At 43.6% G+C, this 22,403-nt stretch overlaps 2 long non-coding RNA genes across 3 annotated transcripts; one reads left to right on the plus strand and one right to left on the minus strand.

Annotated features, from left to right (window-relative positions):
* Window positions 1-7,010: 7,010 nt before the first annotated feature.
* On the minus strand, window positions 7,011-15,757 carry LOC125406673 (uncharacterized). 2 transcript variants are annotated; one of them, XR_007233988.3, is made up of 3 exons: window positions 15,121-15,757; window positions 11,230-11,412; window positions 7,011-7,498 (listed from the first exon to the last, which is right to left on the minus strand). It is a non-coding gene; the product is annotated as an uncharacterized LOC125406673 (long non-coding RNA). The 2 variants fall into 2 exon arrangements; XR_015737950.1 differs by lacking the exon at window positions 7,011-7,498 and adding an exon at window positions 8,774-8,903.
* Window positions 15,758-16,797: 1,040 nt separating this feature from the next.
* On the plus strand, window positions 16,798-21,631 carry LOC125406769 (uncharacterized). The gene is made up of 4 exons (XR_007234003.3): window positions 16,798-17,131; window positions 20,133-20,235; window positions 20,423-20,574; window positions 20,963-21,631. It is a non-coding gene; the product is annotated as an uncharacterized LOC125406769 (long non-coding RNA).
* Window positions 21,632-22,403: the final 772 nt, after the last annotated feature.

The raw sequence follows: 22,403 nt of genomic DNA on the forward strand, positions 1-22,403 counted from the left end.
TGTCCCCTGACCTTCATATACACATCAGGGCATGTGCACATCCACATGCATACATGCATGTATGTATACACACAAAATAACCTTTAAGAAATCATTTTCAAGTAAGGAGCTACAGTAATGCAATCCAGTGCTTCTGGGAAAGAAAAACATCCTAACAACGGAAACACACACAGGCTCTGCACAGAGAGGCTAATTCCAGGCATGGAGCAGGGATGACACAGGACAACCTTGGAACACCTGGGGCCAGAGAACAGGTGTTAGAATCTGAAAATGAAATGTCTGTCCAACAAGCTCCCATGGGAAAGTGATTGGCTCATGATGTCGCTGGCCTAATCAATAAATCAAACCAATGATGGCTTCATAATTTGACAACATTGTTTAGAGATGGTGGAAATCATTGTGGAGCCTACTTGGAGAGAACAGGTCACTGGTGTTGTGACTTCAAAGGCAGAGCATCTCCCTGGGCCATCCCCTCCCACTCTTCTTCCTGGTTGTTGGGAGGCCAGAGCAGGTCTGCCCTCCATGCCCTTATGCCTCTGTGGGCCAAAATAATGGGGTAAAAGTGCTCACAGTCTGAAACCTGCAATATGAACCAAGTCTCCTTTGAGTTGAGTTGCTGGGGTATTTCATCATAATGACAAAAAGAGACACAGCAAGAAAGAACAGAAGGACTTAGAAAAAAGGCCATAGGATCTGGCTTAAAGGGACTCCTAGAAGCCTCGTCTGCCTGATAATCAGAGTATAAAAATAATAATGATGTTTTTAATTACAAAATAAAAGAAAAAGAAATTCTCAGACAAAAAAAAGAGAGTAAGGTATGTTTTTATATTTTTTCCATTTTATTTTCAACATAAAAACATCAGTAATACAGAAATAGACTGAAACATTTCTGCTTTGCAATTGTCTGGGCTGTAGCTGCTTATTGGAAAAGATAATTCGTGCATCCTAGAACCACAAGAGAAAGCTGAGGGAGCAGAGCAAGGTCTCACAACATTGCCTCTTGACCACAAATGGAAAAAGATACTTTCACAATGAGGAAATTTGGCAGGCAATATAATAAACAAACTTAGTCCCCTGAATAATGGGACAAAGTTGACATCATGATATGACGCAGCTAGAAACACATAGCATGATTTATATAGATTTATGGCCAAGACACAAATAAAACAAAAAGTCAGTACTTAATCTGTGTCTAACCTTGAAGAAGAAAGCCAAAGAAGTCCAAATGACAGGCATTCTGTAAGGCAAGTAGTCTGAATGCTCACAGAAATGGAAGTCATCACACAACCCACAAAACAGAATGGAGGATTGTAGACTCAGAGATCAAAGAAACAAAGTAGTTTGAGACAATGTATAGTCTCTGCCAACACACACACACACACACACACACACACACACACAGAGAGAGAGAGAGAGAGAGAGAGAGAGAGAGAGAGAGAGATACAGAGAGAGAGAGACAGAGAGCTCGATCAGGGAAGGTGGGATTGTGAGAAGGAAACATGACAAAATAACAATTTGGTTGAGGTGAAGGATAGTTAAATCTTTATTGCATTATGTTCTCCAGTTTTTATATAGGATAGAAACATTTAAATTAAAAATGGGGCTGAGAAGCCATGAGCTAACAATGAAGAAGGTAGCTTCCAGTCCTCAAAGACAGTGACTTAAAAAACAGAAACCTTTGACTACTGTCAAGAGAGTGACAGAGAGGAAAAAGAAAAGCTGTTGATAAGAACAAGGTCAGGGATGTGGAAGATAAATGAAGGAGAAGGCTGGGTAAAATGAAAGGATATAGGCTACTTTTTTAAAAAAAATAGGAGGGTCGGGGCTGGAGGGAGGGCTCAGTGGGTAAGAGCATTGGCTGCTCTTCGAGAAACCTAGGGATCAATTCCCAATGTCTACATGACTGCTCACAACTGTCTCTGTCTCCAGCTATGAGCAATATACATGCAGATGGTGCACAGACAAACATGCAGACAAAATACCAATGCACAGAAAATAAAATAAAAATAAAGACATAAAAATAAGCTGAGAATAATGACATGTCTTTAGTACTAGCGCCTGGGGTCCAGACGCAGGCATGAGTTCAAGGTCAGCCTGGTCTACATAGGGAGCTGTAGGCTAGTCAAGGCTACATAAAGAGATCCAGCGTATACATCGATTACTAATCACTTAGGAGAAATGTGACCTGAGGCTAAGGAACCGTGTGGAAGTGAAATGGCGGTCAATGAGGGGAAGGACGAGCTAACTGGGGACGTGAGTAATGGCTTTGTCTGAAGACATCACTTTGGAAACCCTAGACATCCTTTCTCTAGGACCAGAGGTTGAACTGTATTGCCTGTTACAATTACCAAATCCCTGTTCCCCAAAATCTCACTAGGATACACTCCCCAGAGCTGAGACGTGATTTCTATAGATCCATAGGAGTAAGAACTTCTATAGGGCACAGTAGAGACTCTTAACGGGATTAAATAGAGACTGCTTTAGGGGCACAGTAGAAACTCCTCCAGGGGTACACTAGAAACTTGTACAGGTGTGCAGTACAGATGTCTACAAGGTAACAGCAGATTCCTACAGGGATGCAGTAGAGATGCCTCCAGGGTTGCTCTGTCAGGACCAAAGGAAATGCCACTGCCCCAAATTCTGGGATCCATTCACCTTTACCAAAGGAACCATTCCTCATCATCACCAGAGAGGACAACTGGCTACCTGTGGTGCCTATTAGCATATCAAAGTTCATGCTGACCTCCAGGCTCCCTCAGCCTGCTGCCTCCCACCTGAACCCCTCCAGTTCCTGTGTGTCCCTTTCCCAGTTTCTCATCCATATACAAACTTGCCTTTTGGCCATGAATTGTCTTAGTTCCCTCTCCCTATCCTCTCTTGCCTCCACATCTTACCCCTCTCCCTTGGTCTCCTTTTTCCCTGTACTCTCCTCTCTTTCTTGATCACTCTTTCCTTCATCTCTCTTATGGCCACATCCAACCCAGTGGTCATGTTGAGTCTACTACTCTCTCCCTGCTCTGGATGCTTCCAGATGCCTCTGGCTGTCCTCTCCCTCATACCTACAATAGAAATCTCTCCTCAGCCGTACCCCGGAGCAGTCATGCCCTCAGGAAGTGACTTAAGACATACAAAAAATGAGAAATGTTTTGGATTTTTTTCCCTCTCCCTCTGCTATTAGGATTTCAGAAGTTCAGAGTTTCACCATTAATCAATGGAGTTCTGATCAGCTGTTATCCAGCCTGATGACTATTATTACTATCACAGTCTCAAGCTCAAAACCTTAAATTCCCTTTGGTTGCTTTCTAAGAATAGACTTAAAGGTTGGCCTCATTGTTCTGGAAACACCTGCGTCTAGTCTGTAAATAGCCAGCTCTATGGAGAACCATCCACTCCAGCTGTTGATAGACACTTGTCAACTGCTTTTTCTACAAGGAGGACTGGCTCCTTTGGTAGAAGGGAATGAACCCTATAATTAGGGGAGTGAAGTTTCCTTTGAACTGGACAGTTTCTACTGCTCATTTTTCACTGATGTCCTGAAGAGGCCTCTGACATTGGTCAGGAGGAGGCTGCCTTGCCTGTTTGTGCTTCAGCTCACACTTCTTGCTGATTTCCCTTGGCATCTACTCATTTTCTTCCATTCAACCCAAACACTTAACGATCCTGGCACTGCCATACTCTCCACCTAAACACAGCACACCCCAAAGTCCAATCCCTTATTCTCCCAACATTGTGTTAGCAGAGTTTCCTGCTAAATCAGTGTCCATCATTTACATTTTTATTTACTGAATCAGTTTTCTAAGCATTGTGGAACACTTATTTTGTGCCAGACACTAGGGACTCCATGTATATTGACAGATTTATTTAGTATACATTAGAACATACAAGTATTACATACAGATGAATCATAAAATTTACCAGGGCAATACTTCCATCCATGTATTATATTTTACTTTATTTAAAAATATTTTCTGAGCTCTATGTCTTTCTATTCTTTCCATGAGGCTTTCTCAACAGAATCTTTTCACGTTTATTATTTGAAATCATTTCCATTATAGTATTGATTTACAAATTGTTCTCTATTCCTTTGTGATCTTGTTTCCAATGGTAAACTGAAGTACAACTCCCCCAAAGCTTCTGGGAAACTTATGAATTCCCTGGCTTACTACATAAAGCACCTGCTATGAAAGCATGAGACTGGAGTTCACATTCCCAACACCATGTGAAAGAAAAGTTGGGCATTTAACCTCAGCACTCTGGAAGGCAGAGACAAGATGGGCGCTGGGGCTTGCTGGCTGCCGGAGTAGCTCTAAGTTTGGTGAAAGATAATGTTCTTATCAATAAAGCAGAAGATGGGTGGATCAGGACACCTGGTTTGTGCACACACACATGTACCACATGCATACTAATATATAAACTAGATAAAAATTGCTTAGAATTCAATATATGAGTATATCCACATATATTTGTAAATAGTGAGGATTTGATAAAGAAAGAAAATTATATCATCTATACATGCAGAATCCTGGGGCAGAGCTGTGTGGTATAGATGGGACTGTTCCTCAACTGTCATCTATTGCTACAGGTATTAGTATGCTACAATACATGCTGGAGGTAGTAACAAACTATTGAGAGAACAGGGCTTGTAGCTAAGTGCATGCACAAGGCCCTGGATTTGATCCCCAGCACTAGAAGTGTGTGTGTGTGTATGTGTGTGTGTGTGTGTGTGTGTGCTGAGGGGGATATACTGCTGAGTTTGCTCAACACAGAGCTGTGCCGTGGTGTTATTTCAGAGTGCACACTGCCCAAACCCCGTGTCCTCTCTCCAGTTCATGTCCTTCACATCCTTTCTTCCCACCTGTCCACTGTCTTTAAAGACCTTATTGTGCCTACTTTCTGTATACAACCTGTGCCGTTACACACAGAATTAAAAGTTTTTCCAGAAGCCTCTAGTGGCTGTTGGAAATCATGAGGAAGAACTGTCTTCTCCCACAAATGTGGACAGTGTGAACATGGTAGCAACTTCCAAGGGTGTTTAACAGCAATATAGTTAACAGTTTAACAGCAATATAGTGGCACCAATTCTTACCACCCAGCTACCTTTGGAGACGTTTTATTAGACAGTCCCCTCTGCAGAAGAAAATCTGCTGCCTTTCCCTCTGATAACCTTTAGCTTTTTTTATGTGCATACACCCTAAATATCGATTTCATACCAAGTCAGCAGACCTAGGGATGCTGGTCATCCTCTTCGGAGCCCCTAACAGGGTCCACAGCTCCAGGGCAGTTGCAAACATGGCAGGCACTGTGTTATGTGCCAGCCAGCGCCTTTCCTCAGCCTTAGTGCCTGGGGAAGGGAGGGGAAGCACATCACTGCTTCACAGCCCTGCTGGGAGCACACAGAATACCCACCCACTTCCTGACCTCCTCACGCCCCTTCCTGAGGTAGTGCGAATGTGATGAGGTCACTGTCCTCTGACTGACATACAAGTCACCTTCCCAATTTGTGTGGACAGCAAGTTCTCATTTTGGCGCCGCAGTAGACGCAGGAGCTACAAGAACACAGCACCAGGCTCAATAGCAGTCTCCTCAAATCCATGGCCATGGAACCTGTGAGCATGACATCACTTAGAAATAAGGCCTTTGCAGATGCCATTAAGATTAGGTCATACTAGAACTACAGTGAACCCTAAATGTCAGAGGAAGTTCTCTTTTTAAAAAGATTTATTTTACTTGTGTTTGTGAGTGTGTTCATGTGCATATATGGGGATGCCCACGGCACCTGAAAGAGGGCATTGGGTCACCTGGTTCTGGAATTGCAGGCAGCTGTGAGCCACCTGACGTGCACACTGGGAATGGAACTTCAGTTCTCTGCAAAAGCCACATGTGCTCCTAATGACTGAGCTGATTCTCCAGTTCAATGACCAAAGTTCTTAAAAGAAAAGAGAAATTTGGGAAACACAGCCAGAAAGCAGTGCAGAGAGCCAGGTGAGGATGGAGCCTTGGCTGACAAACACTACTGAGAACAGTTTCCTCCCTACAGCTTATGGAAGGAGCTGGCCCTGGGAACACCTTCATTTCGCTTGTGTACTTCTGGCGGTGTGTCAAAATTCATTTGTAAAATCACTTTAAGCCATGGTATTTATGGCGTCTCATTCCAGCAGCAGCAGGACTCTAATTCACCAGCCAGGACACAATTGTCCACCCAGGCACCAAGGCAGCTTCCCACCTTCTAACTGTTTGCGCCACCACGTCCTGATGTCAGCCATCTCCGCATTCCAGTGTCCGCCTCCTACAGGGCACTTGATAAGCTGGGTTGGCTACAAGATGAGAGAACTCATTCTACCCTCACATGGGCCCTTCTTTTACGTTTGTATAAGTGCCTGTCCTGTCCAAAGACTCGCAGAAAGCGTGGGTTCGTGTCCAGAATCCACTCCGGCACTCGCAGCGAACTGCTGCTTTGGGCACGCGGGTGTGCACTCTTCCCCAGGCCAGCAGTTGCAGGATCGTGCCTGAGGCTTTCCTCAGTTGCCCAAGAGTGAGGTCACCCTGTTCCGGGAGCATCTGTGGCTGTGGGAACACAGCTTAATGGGATCTCCTCTGTCCAGCTCACTTGGTCTCCCACTCTAATTTTGGCTCAGTGGTAGCAGTGGGGGAAGCCTCAGTTTACCTGAGTGAGTCAGCCTCTTTGAAAAACCAAGGATTGTGATTTTCTGACCTTCTAAAGCCAAGGGTCAGGTGATATGTGGACTCATACAGCCCTGGCCCACAACAGTGTGAAAACAGTGACAGCTTCATACTGAGCAGACTGGTCCCGGCTACATGGGAGACAGGTCACGACCACTCCTGTCTCAGTGAATTTCAGCGGCACGCATAAGCACCGGCAGCCTGGAGCATTTATCCACCTTCTTGGCGACAATTGGCAATTAAAAATATGCCTGTTTGCTATGGAAAAAGAAACAATACCAGTAACCCAGTAACAAACAAACAAACAAACAACAACAACAAAAAAACCCTCATTCTGAAGCTCAGATCTATGTGGGATTTCTAAAATCGTCTACTAAAGAGTCTTACAATCCCTCGGGACACTGGAGTTTATGAAACACAGAGTTAGACTTGAGCAATCTGGGTTGGAGGGCATAGGTCAAAGGGTAAACTGATGTGAAAGTGAGGATGTTGCCCAGATCCCCAGCAACCATGTAAAAGCTGGAGGTGGTAGCCTGTGCCTGAAGCCCCGTCCTGGGAACCAGAGACGGGATAACCCAGAGGCGTAGTGGCCACCCAAGGCAGTCCAGTCCACAGGTCCACTGATGGTCACCAAGGCAGTCCAGTCCACAGGTCCACTGATGGTCACCCAAGGCAGTCCAGTCCACAGGTCCACTGATGGTCACCCAAGGCAGTCCAGACCACAGGTCCGGTGATGGTCACCAAGGCAGTCCAGTCCACAGGTCCACTGATGGTCACCCAAGGCAGTCCAGTCCACAGGTCCAATGAGAGCTTGTTTCTGGGGGTAAGGTAGAAGGAGAGTGAAACGGAGACTTGGCATCAGTCGCTGGCCTCTACATGTGCACACATGAACACACATACAAGTACATAAGTCACACACAGAAACATATACAAATACACAGACAGACACGCGCATGAACGTGCACACACACACACACACACACACACAGAGAGAGAGAGAGAGAGAGAGAGAGAGGGAGGGAGAGGGAGAGAGAGAGAGGAAGCACGTCTAAGAGAGGTGACATGTTAAGTCTGAACTCTTTATTTATTCACCCCATCCACCATCCTCACCATCCTCTAGCGTTCCGTTTCCGTGTTAGCAGCAACAGTCACGCCCTGATCACAGCCTTTCTCTTCGCCTGCATCTCTGTCTTTTGTGCACACAGGCTGTTGCTCAAACCCAATTTCCTAAAGCCGTTCCCTCGTTCCTTCCTAATGGCTTCAGTGCTAGTGTTAATAACGTTTTAGTCTCCCTACGTTCAGACTGTCCCCTTCTGCTTCCAGTTGGTATTGACACCAGTCTTATTTCTAGAAGTGTAGACTGATTTATGTCACTCCAGACTTTGACATACTTAAAGCAGTTACCTCTACCTTCCATTTTCTTTATGTGTTCAAAGTCCTTGATGTTTTTGATCTTCTTAGACCTTTATGATTTTATTCCTGCATAAATTAGGGTTCGCTATCGGGACTATATACATAAAATGTTGAAAGATAATTCACTGGAACAGCTTTCAGGCTGTGGTCCAACAGTGGTGGGCTCCTGACAGAAAGGTCATGACCCTGGAAGTTGTTCAGTCCTTAAGACTGGATATCTCAGCAGTCCCAGTATGGTGCTAGATACCAGGAAAGTTTTATAGAACTACTGGTTTCTGGCCTACATTGGAGTCCCATGAAGTAGGTGTAACCCCAGCGCACACCTCAGGAGCACACCAGATACACTTGCTGGTGACAGTGGACACAAGCAGGCAAGAAGCAGATGTGTGCTTTGCCGAAATCAGAAGAACTGTCTCTAGCCCAATTGCTACCATTGTTCCCCTCTGAATCCTCTTGAGCTGGGCTTCCAGAGTTCCTTGCTCTCAGCACCATCTTCCAAGCTCCTTTGCGGATGGCCCATTGCGCTCTGCTCAGACTTCCACTGCTTCTCTAGCCCAAAGCCTTCCACATTCCCCCAAAATGCAGCATGGTCAGGTCTGTCCCTGCAAGTCTACTTCCTGGAATGGACTTCTGTCTCGGCTACTTTCCTATTCCTAATAAAAATGACAACCAAGACAAATAATAAAGGAAGAATTTATTTGGGGCTTATAGTTCCAGAGGGTTAGAGTCCATGATCATTATAGCAGGAATCATAGCAGTAGGCAAACAGGCATGGCACCCGAGCAGGAGTTGAGAGCTCACATCTTCCTCTACAAGCAAGGCAAAGAGGGATAACTGGGAATGGGGTAGGCATTTGAAAACTCAAAGTCCATCCCCCAGTACCACACATCCTTCAACAAGACCACACCTCCTAATTCTTCCCAAACAGCTGGCCAAGTAGGGACCAAATCTTCAAATATATAAGCCTATGGGGCCACTTTTATTCAAACCACTGCAAACCATAAGTTGCCTCTGATGTCAAATCCCAGCAACACTAAACAAACTGCAGCTCATTCATTCTAACAAGATGCACTCTCTGTGTTTCTGTATCTTGCAGCATGCCTCCAGCCTGGAACGCCCTCAAATGGTACCTCTCAGCCCATTGTAGCCATCTTCTAAGCCTTGGCTTACCTTCCACCTTTTTAGGAAGCCCTTCTTAGACCACTTCTTTGAGTGAACTACTAAGTACCCTGTCCTTTCCCAAGTTATTACAGAAAATTAACTTATCATTGTTGGTCTGATCTTTCGCCTTCACTAGGCTATGAGAAATTTAAGGGAAAGAATCACAATTTCCCAGGATGTGGTGTCATGTGTCTTTAACTCTAGCACTTGGAAAGCAGAGGTAGGTAATCATTGATGAGTTCTGGACCAGCCAGGGATATATAGTAAGACCCTGTCACAAACAAACAAATCACGTTTTATCCTTTCTCCCTCTGAAGAACTGAGCCTAGTAACTAGAACAGACTGCACTGAATATGTGAACAGAGGATAAAGAAAGAAACTTACTAACATCTAAGAATATAATAACTATAAATAAGAATAGAAGGGACTACAGCTTCATAGACCACCAAAAGCCAAGTAACAAAATACTTTCCTGAGTATTGGTTTAGAGAGAGATTTACTACTATACACTGATGGAATTCATTAGGCAAACAGGGTAAGGGTAAAATGGCATTACATTTATATCCCTTGAAAATTTATTCTTTACTTATTTCAAAGTCTAGAGAAAAACCAAGCAGGCAGCATGATGCACAGAAACAGCTGAACATTTTCCTCCCTACGCCTAACCCATTCGTGCATTTGCAGTTAGTTATTTTAAGAACTCTCCCTGTTTGTCAGTCACTAGCCTGAATGCTTTCTAGGTGCGTCCACTTAGCCCTCACAACAAGCTCATTGGCAAGAGAAAAAGGTGGCTTCTGAAGATTGGGGAATGTCCTCAAAGTCACGCTGTATGTGCTAGAGCAAGGGTTTAATACAGAGACTGTCTGATTTACCCCTCTGCTTTAACTACACAAAACTTAGCTTGAAAATCCATTTGCTGATGGCCTCCACATAATTCTAAAAATGATATATGAAGCTTTTTCAAAATTCATTCCTAGATAGCACTGTTAACTTGGGGAGGATGATGTGTAAAAAATAAAATCGATGCAGAAAACTTGGATATTTTGCAAGGCAGCATTTATGTTCTAAAGCTGTGAAATATAGGTATTGTTGTAATTTATACTCTCTCTGACCTCTGGAGCCTGGAAAATGGACAGACAGAATGACCTCAGAGTTAAGAATTTTACTTCGAGCAAGCACTGTGCTGTGGGGCCGCCCTCTTCGGTCACCAAGGACAAAGCTTTTCCAAAAGGTCATGAGTAAGACTGGTGTCCAGAATTCACCTGTTACACAGGCAGGAGAGATCACCAAGGTGCTCAGAAAAGCAAGTTGGATTGCCAGTGAAGTATTCTTTAGGACACTCTCTAGGTGTTGTAGGAGGGAGGACCATGACCCAAATGTGAAGGTGTGCCGAGCTGCCTTTCTAGGGAATGTGCATGCCACTATACTTCTGTTTGCTTTTTGCCTGTCAGTCTGTCTTTGTTATAGGGGTTCGTGCCAGCTGAGAATCTATGATCATTAGAGAAAACATTCTTCTTCTCTCTACAACATAAATAGGACTGTGCAGCATTTGACTTTTGTGCCTGATAGATTTTACTTAGCACATGCTTATCCTAATTGTATATATCAGTGGTTCATTCTTTTTTATTACAGGTAATAATTCATGGTATTGATTTACTACCACGAATTTAGCTGTGGTATGGATGGTAGACTAGTTCCTGATCTGGAGTTAGTGTGAATATTAAGAAGTGTGATTGCTCGGTCATTTAGAAAATGTGTGCTGAGCTTCATGAGAAACAAACAACCCAAATTTCCCAAACTGATTGCCCTGCTTTTCATTCTCACAGAGTGCTCTACTTTGTATTCTTATAAACACCTGTATATTCAAAAATTTTAATCTGTTGTTTTTCCAAGTGGATATATAGTGGTACCTCTCATAGCTTTAATTTATGTTTCCCATACGACTGATGATGGTAGGCAGCTTTGCTTACTTACCTATCACCTGTCCTAGGTTTGCTACGCCATAACCAAAAGCTCCTTACAATTCCACATCAGAGTGGGTCACTGAGAGAAGTCAGGGCAGGAAGTCAAAGTGCAGAATCCTGGAGGCAGGAGCTGATGCAGAGGGCATAAAGGTGTTGTAAAGAAGCCCACTTGTTGGTTCCTGACTGCTTAGCCCTGAAATAATCACACAGAAACTGTATTAATTAAATCACTGCTTTGCCCATTAGCTCTAGCTTCTTGTTGGCTAACTCTTGCATATTAATTTAACCCATTTCTATTAATCTGTATATTACCATGTGGATGTGGCTTACCAGCTAAAGTTCTGGTGTCTGGTCTCCAGTGGGGCTACATGGCTCCTCATTGGCTCTGCCTTCTTCCTCCCAGCATTCAGTTTAGTTTTTCCCACCTACCTCTATTCCCTGTGCAGCCCCAAGTCAGTTTGTTGATTAACCAATGGAATTCATAGCATATAGAGGGGAATCCCATATTACCTCCCCTTTTCTGTTTAAATAAAAAGAAGGCTTTTTTAACACAGTAAAATTGCATATAACAAAACAAGTATTAAGCAAGAATTACAGCTATAATATTTATAGCTACTTTATCTTTTATCATAACTAAGGAAAACTATATCTATAAATTCTTCAATCCCATCAAAAACTCTAGAAGGATATAATATTACACAAGTAAACAAGAAGTGCATTGTAAGTAACTTCCAAAACTCTAGAATTGACAGAGATATCTCACTGTCTGGATAGTAACCCAAAGTTGTTCTGTACCACTGTGGCGTCCATCGTTAGCCTACAGGACCATAGTATCAAGCAGACTTTTTCACGAAGCAGGAAATTTCAAAGACAATTCCACCTATATCGGCAGTTTATTAATCACTTTTCTTCTGTGTCCTACAGAATGTCTTGCAGACTCTTTCATGAAGGAGAAACCCGGCATGATAGTTTCATCTTTAAGCAAGTTCAGCAGTCATTTCTCTCTGGATGCTGCATGTCCAGTTCATCAAGCAGTCCAGGCAAGAACAGTTTCTTGCCCAAATGGCTAACAGACTCCATAAGTAGCTTCTTCGATGCCCATCTTCCTCTTGAAGTAAATGGTGCTGCCAGGAGCAGATGTGTCTCATTGTCATGAAAAGACCTAAGTTAAGTGCTATATTCTGAAGGTCTCCAAAAAGATTTGAAGAATACATATCTATCTGAAATACATCTCTATACATCTAGAAAATCTAACTAACATGACTACAAGCTTGACTATTATAGATAATTATCTATTAACCTATATTTCTTAATTATACATTACATTTTAAAATGAGCAACATAAACATAACACCTTATCAAGTGCAGAAATATAAATATACACAGTAAAACAATATTGACTTTAAATATACATCAATAAACCAGGATCCATACCAATGCAAATTACTCATGTCTATAGCATATCGCCCTTTAAATATAAAGAAACAATTATAAGCAATATTTGGGAATTTGGGCGTAGTTCTTTAGACTACTTCCTGCTGACTGGGGATGCTATTAATCAGGTCTTTTTATGGTATATCCTGCATGCTAGGTTCATCTCAGTGAGCAGTTAGGCAAAGTAATTTTTGGGGGTATTCATGGCAATCTTTCAGAGGGTCTTGGTTCTTCAAATTATATTAGTCTGGATGCAATCCACAGGTTCTCATCCTCTGTGGAAACAAAAGAAGAACCTCTTTTTCAAAGCAACATATTCTTAGACCCAAATTCTGAAATCAAGATACCTTTAAAGTATATATGTTGGTTACTTAGTTCCTTCACAGTCAAAAAATTCAAAGAAAACACAATAATATACATAATCCAGACTCTCTGTGAATTTTCCATCTTTATGTATCCAACACTGTGACCCACTTAGACTTTTTTTGGTCGGGATTTGTCTTTATTGCATAACTGTAATTATTTTCTGACCAGAAGCACTTCTTAAAATGCTATGTGCTTAAGAATCTAAGTTGCAGCATTGCTAGGGTATTTACATTACTTCCTGCTTGCTCTGTACAATTCAGTATAGTGGAAGTTCATTTACCACCCCTGTAAGCCATGCACAATGCTCCATTTTTAGGCACACAGAGGGTCTATGCTGCCATTAAACAAGTTATAACACTCTGCTTACAAAACCCATTTAAAAGCTCAGCCTCCTTAAGAGGTTGTGCTGGTAGCATGGCCCAGAAAGCCGACATTTCAAAATGGCATGACTTTTTTTTTCTGCTATCACTAAATCAGGAAGACCTCCCTTACTAGAGCTGCAGCAAGTTGCCAGCAAGCAAAGCCCATTTGAAACAAAAAAAAATGTGGCTAAACTTTGTTTTTTAGTGTCTAGAACTCCTTTCCAATCCCTCTCAGGTTTTATGTGGATTTTAGTTGGCCACATGGGTATTGATTTGTTGTAAGGAAGTCTGCTTGTTGGTTCCTGGCTGTTCAGTACCAAAATAATCACACAGAAACTGTATTAATTAAATCATTGCTTGGCCCATTAGTTTTAGCTTCTTATTGGCTAACTCTTGCATATTAATTTAACTCATTTCTATTAATCTGTGTCTTGCCACATGGCTGTGGCTTACCAGCTAAAGTTCTGGCATCTGGTCTCCAGTGGGGCTACATGGCTTCTTGCTGACTCCACCATCTTCTTTCCAGCATTCAGTTTAGTTTTTCCCACCTACTTCTATTCCTTGCACTGGCCCAAGATAGTTTCTTTATCAACTAATGGTATTCACACCATACAGAGTGGAATCCCACATCATGAGGGATTGTTCCTTCCTGGTCTACTCCTATAGCTTGCTCAGCCTGCTTTCTTACAGCACCCAGAACCACTAGCCCAGGGATAACCCTCTCATGTGCCCTCCCACATCAATTATTGTTCACAAAAGCAGCCTGCAGGCTTGCCTACAAGCAGATCTATGGGGCCCATTTTTCAATTGAGAGTTTGTTTCCTGAGTGATTCAAGTTTGTGACAAGTTGACTTAAAATTAACCAGGACAATATCTTCTAGGGTAAAGTTTATTTTCATGTCTTTTATTTTCAAAATAGAGTTGTTTACTTTATTATCATTGAGTTTGTAAGTACAGGCCTTCCACAAGACATATTCTATGCAAAGATATTTTCTCCGAGTACAATACAGGAGTAAGGACAAACAAGTGTTCAAGGATTTAGAATCCCTGGGCATGTAAACCCAAAGCATGTTTCATGGGTTTCAGCAACTGCTAAGCAGCAGCCAGAATGGGGGAAAGGGGAAGAAATAACAGAGTTCCACAGTTTGGCTTCTGTCTACATTCACCTCCATCTCTGAAATTTCTAGCATTTTGAACATTATATTCAAATATGCATGCATGGGAGTATGTGCACTTGAGTGCAAGTGTCCAAGGAGGCCAGAAGAAAGTGTAAAGTGTTAGAACCAACCCCAGTCCGACCCTGGAGCTGGAGTCACAAGTAGTTGTGAGCTACCTGACATGGGGGTGGGAATTGATCCTCTGTGAAGGCAGAGCATTTGCCTAGCCACTGCGCCAATTTCTCGGAGCTAGAAATCTCCAGCCCCGATTTCTAGCATTTTATATAGTACAGATGCTTTCCTTTTCTTACCTTACTTACTTACCTGCTGCTGCTGTTTTAGGCTGCGAAGCAAATACGGAGCTTCTGCTTGCTTCTCTCTGGATGCAAATCAACAGCACAATTTCTACATTTCACAGCCCCCAGTGTAGGATCACTAGAGCTAAGCAGCATGCATGGAATTTAGCCCTAATTATACCTAATTCAAATTTTGGATACCATGCAGCTGCCTCCTTGAGTTTTTGGATCTTTGGAGGAAACAAACCAGAGAATGTTGTCAGGCAGAAGCTCCTGCGGTACTTACTTTGTTCAAGCACTGTCTCCATAGAACTTCAACTAGAAACGCATGGCAAGGTGCTGTGGGGAGAGGGATTGGGTCCGTGGTATTTGTAGCCATACATCACAGGCAGGATATAGAATGGCATTTGTTATAGCTTTTCACTGCCTTCTTTCTTCCCACATTCATCCTTCTTCACTCTCCTCTCTCTGATGCTAGGAACTGAACTTCCTCAGTTTCTGCCTCCAGCCTGACTACAGGGTCCTCCCCCCCACACCCACGACAACAAGACTTCTGAATAACGGCCTCCCTCACTGGCTCCCTGGTTAGCGGTGGGAAGAGCATTTTCTAAGGCTCCTCAGAAGGCTTGTAGCAGCCGGCCAGATGAATGGTCAATCTATTATTTGTTGTTCCTGTTGTGTCCTTGGGGACTGGTACTTGTGTGTCTTGTGAAGTACTAGGAGGGGAACCTTTCTGAGACCTCAATTTCAGAGAAATATAAGGTGAGACAGAGGATGCAAAAGAAGGAAACAAATGTGTGTGTGCATATATGCGTGTGTGTGTGTGAGCTCGTGTGGTGTATGTGTGTGGTGTGTGAGTGTGTGTATGTGGTGTGGGTGGTATGAGTGTGTCTATGTGTATGTGGTGTGGATGCTGTGAGTGTGTCTGTGTGTATGTATGTGGTGTGTGTGTATGTGGTATGTGTGATGTGAGTATGTCTGTGTGTATGTGGTGTGTGTGTGTCTATGTGTGATATGTGTGCCTGTGTGTGTAGTGTATGTCTATGTGGTGTGTGTCTATGTGTGGCGGGTGTGCCTGTGTATGTGTGTGGTGTGTGTGTATGTGGTGTGTATATATGTGGTATGTGTTGTGTCAGTGTGTCTGTGTGTGCATGTGGTTGGTGTGTGTGTGTATGTGGTGTGTGTGTGTATGTGGTATGTGTGGTGTCAGTGTATCTGTGCATTATGTGGTGTGTGTGGTATGTGTCTATGTGGTATGTGTGTGTGTTTATGTGTGGTGTGTGTGTGCCTGTGTATGTGTGTGGTGTATGTATATGTGTGTGTGTCTATGTGTGGTGTGTGTGCCTGTGTCCATGTGTGGTGTGTGTGCCTTTGTATGTGTGTATGTGGTATATGTGGTGTGAGTGTATATGTGGTATGTGTGTGTCTATGTGTATGTGTGTCTATGTGTGGTATGTGTGCCTGTATGTATGTGTGGTGTATGTGCCTGTGTGTATGTGTGGTGTGTGTGTGTCTCTGTGTGGTGTGTGTATATGTGGCGTGTGAGTGTGTCTGTGTGTAGTGTGTATATGTGTATGGTGTGTGAGTATGTGATGTGTGTATGTGGTGTGTGAGTGTGTATGTGTGTGTGTGTGTAGTGTGTGTGTAGTGTGTGTGTGTGGTGTGTATATGTGGTGTGTGTTATTTTTTTTTTGCTTTGCCAGTCTTGAGCTTAGGAGCTGACAGACACAGTGATTCTTTCAGTCCCAGGAATGAGACAGTCACCTCCCTGAGCACACAGTTGTTCCCTTCCCCATGGTTTTACACAGCACGGAGTTTGCACAAGCCCTGGTTACTGCTAGATTATCACCCTGGCTTTCAAAGCCACAGAACCTGTAACATAAACATTGACTCTCATAACACCATTTAAGAGTCTGCGTGGTTAAAGTCACCACAGTGTTTTCAGATCAATGGGAAGGAACTTTGGACCTGTTCCTGGTGGTTCAGCATTTATCTTCTCATTCTCAACCAACTGTCTTGGGTTCACAAAGGTCCACACACACCAGTTCTATCCTGTGGCTTTTCAAGCCAGAGTGGAAGGATATGAGGGGAAGAGACATAAGCAGTCTGGAAATATCATGAACTGATGCTGTGAGAAATCCATTTGGGAAAGACTGTGCTCTGGGGAGCTGCTGTGCCCCCTGAGGTCTGGCTCGCGGTACTACTGTCACCTCCAGTTTAATGTGTGTTTTTATACACAGCATAGTCTTTCCAGTCTCTGACATGCTATCAGTTCCTTCTGGAACAATTTGTACAAGGTAAGAGTTGCACTAGTCCAAGTTCCTGGGACCTGGGGGCAGCTGAACTTATCTGAGGTTAGTGGAGAGCTGGCTTGCGGTTTCCCCGTCAGATACTGAAAGACCGGGAGCTTTTAGTTCCTGGTAGTTTGCTGATATTTATGAGAGGCCTTATTTTAAAAAAAAAAGTCTCCATTAGTCTGTTTATTTTTAGCTATCATATTAAATATCCCAGGAGGAAAATACAAGATCACAGACCCAAAAGGTCGGCTGCTTGCTTCCCAGCTGAGTCGTACTGTTTAGAAGCCTAAAAGTGACTAAGTTCCAAGACATTAATATCCTGGGAAAGACTGGAGTGCAGCCGTCCCTCTGGGATGCTTTCCTGAGTTTAAAGACATTTTGCACTATACTGGGAAAAAGAAAATACACATTAGCCGAATCTAGGAAGGTTTCTTAGGTGCAGGAAAGACTCTCAGCAGGACCCCTTAATGTTTTCCTGCCTGATCATAAACTGCAGGCTAGACCCAGGCAAGGAACAATGGAAGCTGCTGCATTTGGATGCGGCCAAGAACTAGAACGGGGCCAATCTGGGCTTCTGCAGGCTCAGAGGGCTGTCAAGCTATGTGTGTATCTATCTTACTGATCTGTGAATAGGGAGGTCAGTGTTGGCAACAGAGCTTACTCTTAGAGCAGATGTCGGCTGCCACAGTCCCAGCCCTGATGTGACTTCATTTTGAGCCTAAATTAGGTAAAAATTAGCACTAGATACAAAGAGTAAAACTTTATCTAAAGGCCTAAAAATGTCATTGTCAAAATTCAGTTCACTGCAGAAAAATGCAATGCCCTGGGCTTGCAGTTTTTCTGTGTCTACAGGGCCCTGACCTGCAGTGCATAGTCCTGCTTCTCAGAACCTGAAATGCAGAGAAGCCTGAACCCACACATTTTCCAGATCCTATAGAAGGCCCTAGGAGCAAAGCCGGCAAGCCCTAAGCAGAAGTGGCCCCTTTCTTCTCTCCTGGAGGTGAACAAGAAGAGGGGTCAGCAGTTTCTCTCCCCTCTACCCCCAAAGAATTCTGACTGGGATGCAAAACTGAAAGGACTCTGGACTGTGTTGACGAGCAGAGATCTGGGAAATGAGCAGGATACGTATTTGTGAAGCAATTTAACAACGCTAAATAAGCAGTAAAAAGAGGTGAAAGGCTTTCCAGGGTCACCCGGGTGTCCAGGGTGAAGTAAGAAGGCAATGAAGTAAGAGGGGAGTAGATTTAAAAATTAACCTGTATGTGAATGTACTCTGCTCAGAACAGGAGTGAAAAAGCAAACAAAGATCAATTGAGGCCTTCTTCCCTCTGGAGCAAGATGCTGACATTTTAGAAGAGAAATTGATTGGTGGAGAACCCACTCTGCTGGGTAATTAAACAAGCATGCTGATCAATAGTCAGTATCTGGGGTTCGGAGGCTCGCTGGCAAGCTAACACAGGGATACAGAAGGCAGAGGGGAATTGCTGCTTGCCTCAGTCAAGGCTGAATCGTTAAGGTTTCTGCATTAAAAGATAAATGTGTGTTCTCCTCACCTCCCTTGCTTTGATTCGGCATAACCCGAGCAAAAGGAAGGGTCTCCACTCTAAGAATTTTTCTCTTGTTGACGGGTGACAGTTGTAAACGGGCCAATTTGTGATTACATGGTTCACTTATACAATGCAATTAAGCTGCTTGTTAGGTTCATGTTGCTTTAAAAAAAAAAATACGATCAAGTTACTTATTAGCTACTTTGATCCTGTCTTCCCAAGAGTCAGAGGGCTGGCCAGGGAATCAACTCCAGCAGAGCTGGAGTTATCTGCTTTGCTGTTTGTTATGGTCTTAGAACCCACTGGGTCATGAGCATGCTCTGTGTATGGCTAAACAACTGCACCTGCCCAGAGATAGTCCTAGGCTCCCCAGATTCACAGGCCAACTGGCCACCTGACAGGCCATTGGGAGAGAGCTGATATAACTCTTCTCCCTGAACGGGGCTGTGGCCCTTGCCTTAGTACGCCCCAGACAATGCTGGGAGATGACAGGGTCGGTGAAAAGTCAGGAAGAGCTTGGCTTTAGGACTCAATGAAAGGGCTTAGTGAGTGGAGATGTCCAATGCCCTCTCTGGGTGCTGTTGCTGTTTCTTAGTCTTAGATTATTCTTGGGTGAAAGCAAAATTGAAGAAAGATTTGGGACCATCACCTCACACTGCACCTGTACAAACTTTTTTGGGATTTCCTGCATCCTGGGCAAGAATGGAGTAAACTGATTTCTTCCACTCCTTGCTTATCCATGAAGCAGAAGCATCCTGGCTGAGGACAATTACAAAGGAAGATGGTCCACAGTGAGGGATCTTGGAAACAGAGCTAGCTAAAACACTGCAAAAGATGCAATTGGTGGTTGTTAAGGAAAGAGGCATTCTAGGCATGAGTGAGTGGTTTGCACCTCAAAGATTCACGCCAGACTCATTCGTAGAACAGACTGTAGACCAACTGGTTCCCAGAGGCTGAAAAAATAGGATTGTATTGTATTTTGTATCTTATATTTTATGATAATTATTGTTGTTATTGAAGGGTTAATGACTGAAAGTCTCAGGTGAGTTGGGAAGCTCCAGGCAGGGAAGTTAACACACTGAGAACATCCTCAGGAGTTAGGAGCTGGGAAACTTCTTAGAAGGTCAGCATATCGATAAGAACATTCTCCTGACATTTTATGGCCCCAATACTGCAAGAAACTGTGCTGAAGATGAAAGTCTTCCATCCTCAAAGTTTCCCTTTCTTCCCTGTGAAACCCTCAAGCCCACTGTGCCCTGGCATACAGTCTCCTCCTCTACACAGAGACTCCAGCCCTTCATGGATCTAATGAAGGATAACGTGCTTCTACAGAGGCAGGCCAATGTCCTCTGTCTTCTATTTTTATTTTACCTCTATCACTTCTGATATAACAGTTGTTGTTGTTATGATGATTATTATTGTTATTTGTGTGTGTTGTGTACGTTGTATCCTAGATGATGTATTTGCCCCACAATGCAGCAGAAGTCAGAGAACAACTTTTGGAAGTCGATTCTTTCTTTTCACTGTGGAATCTGGGAATTGAATTCAGGATTTCAGGTTTGCAAAACAAGTGCCTTTCTCCACCTTATCCACCAGGCCACCTCACTTGCCTGAGAGAGGACTGTGGTGATGGTTGTGTGATTATGTGAATGTACTAAATGTCAGTCACTGGGGTACACATTTTAAAAGACTTATAGTAATAAGTATATTTCATATGCTTTTCTTAATAAGAAAACCTTTACAGTCAGGTATGGCAAGATTATCCCCTGCATAACTCATATGAACATACAGCTGACTACTGAGGTTTCTCCTTGCTTTATAACACGTTCCTGAGTAATGCATCAAAGACAGAGACTTCAAGCAATGAAAAATGCACTCGTGTCCATCCTGTTCAAGGTATCCATGTGAAACATTTCCTGCATGCATGTAAGCCCACGTCCTTCTGTTCTCAGCCTGCTGTGTGTGCTTCTGTCTTCCCCATACCCAAGTGACACTGCTGAGCACCCGAGTGTAGCGAGCTGGACTCTAACTGCCCTTCTCTCTGTGTGCCCAGTCTCAGGAGAGGTTTTCATCACTAGTTCTTTCGAGGTGTAAGATAATGCAGCCCACCCAGGAGAGTTAATACCTCCTGGGGTACTTAAGACAGTTATGCTTTTCAGAGGAAAAATTAAGACAGAGAAATGGCTGCAGTCCCGCATGGCTCCCACTCTTTCCCCTGGGTTTATTCTGTGGTCCCTCCTACAAATCAAGTAAGGTTTCACCTCATACTGTCTGTGTTTTTCAGACCATTAGATATTACTTCTCTACACTCTCTATGGGAAACTTCATCAAGTGGACCCTACTCCTGCCCAGGATCCTGTGCCAAGTGAAGTTCAGCAGGCACAGGAATGCCTCCAAGGCACCTTCTAAATCTGTCAAGGCCAATTTAGAAGCTGAAGTCTGAGACAAAATGGAAACATAGGAAATGCACTTGAGGAGAACTGAGTTGACCTAGGCCTGAACGCAATTTGTTACTCGTTCGATGGGTATCTCCAACCAAATGAGATGCATGCATATCTCCATTCCATGGGTATCTCCAATCAAATGAGATGTATGCACATCTCCATTCCATGGGTATCTCCAACCAAATGAGATGCTTGCATATCTCCATTCAATGGGTATCTCCAACCAAATGAGATGCTTGCATATCTCCATTCAATGGGTCTCTCCAACCAAGACCCAAGAGCATTGGATGTTGGCTGCTGCACAGGGAAGTCTGTGTTCATTTCAGCCTGTAACCTTCCCTAGGACAAAAGAACAAAGTTTTCCTAACCATATACTCAGTCTCTCTTTTTTATAGCTGCAAAATCAGACCCAGGAGAAGACAGGCTCGGGGATGTATGTTCTTAAAAGGCTCCTGCAAGTATTGGAAATGATTGGTTAGAATAAAAGTGACCACACAGGAGAAGCCAAAGCCTGGGTTTTGTGTCAACTGTCATTCCTCAACAATTGAGAGCACAAGGTGTCCCATCTATCTTACTTAATGACTTGTTTTGTGAAGTGATAGGAAGATGCTGAGATGGAAGGCTGTGCCCAATAAGCTCCAAATGACCATCAAGGGTTCTCTCTCACACATTCTTGGTAGCCACCAAGTGCTAGCCATGACAGGCGCTGTGCTGCTCTGTTCTCCTGCTTTCCTCTGTCATATGGGAGACAGTAGGCTTAGTTTGAAGGCATGTACCATTTTTTTGTTTGCTAGTCCTGGAAGACTGGGATGAGAATGTCTGTGTTCTGGACAGTGAGCTGAAGAGACTGTGGGTTCCCAGGCAGAACGGTCTTCACATTTAGGGAGGAGGTGGAGGTGCCAGTGGCAAAGACGTCATGCTCTTCCTGTGGGGAGTCCTGTCAGCACCCACAGCAGCAGAAGGCCTCCTCGTTCATGGACTCCTCCTTCCTCCATCTGTTACAGCCTGCTTCCCACCTGCATTCCTCCTTCGGATCACTTCAGCCTTCCTGACTTTTTTGCCACCTCTCTCCGTTTCTTCTCAAGCAAACTTTACATCTTTAAGAGCAGGAGGTAAAATAAAAGAGACTAACTTGGGGCAAGAAATACTGCATTTGAATGGCAACAGCATGATTTATTGGCCAAGAAAATTCAAGCACGCCATGGGTACAGTTTTGATTGCTTTGTGTTCCTAGTGACTGCCCCATCTGTCCATCTAAACCATTGTGATGACCAGACAAAC

This window comes from Myodes glareolus, chromosome 5, assembly GCF_982192425.1.
Source record: "Myodes glareolus chromosome 5, mMyoGla1.1, whole genome shotgun sequence".
In the NCBI taxonomy this organism is placed as follows: Eukaryota; Metazoa; Chordata; class Mammalia; order Rodentia; family Cricetidae; genus Myodes; species Myodes glareolus.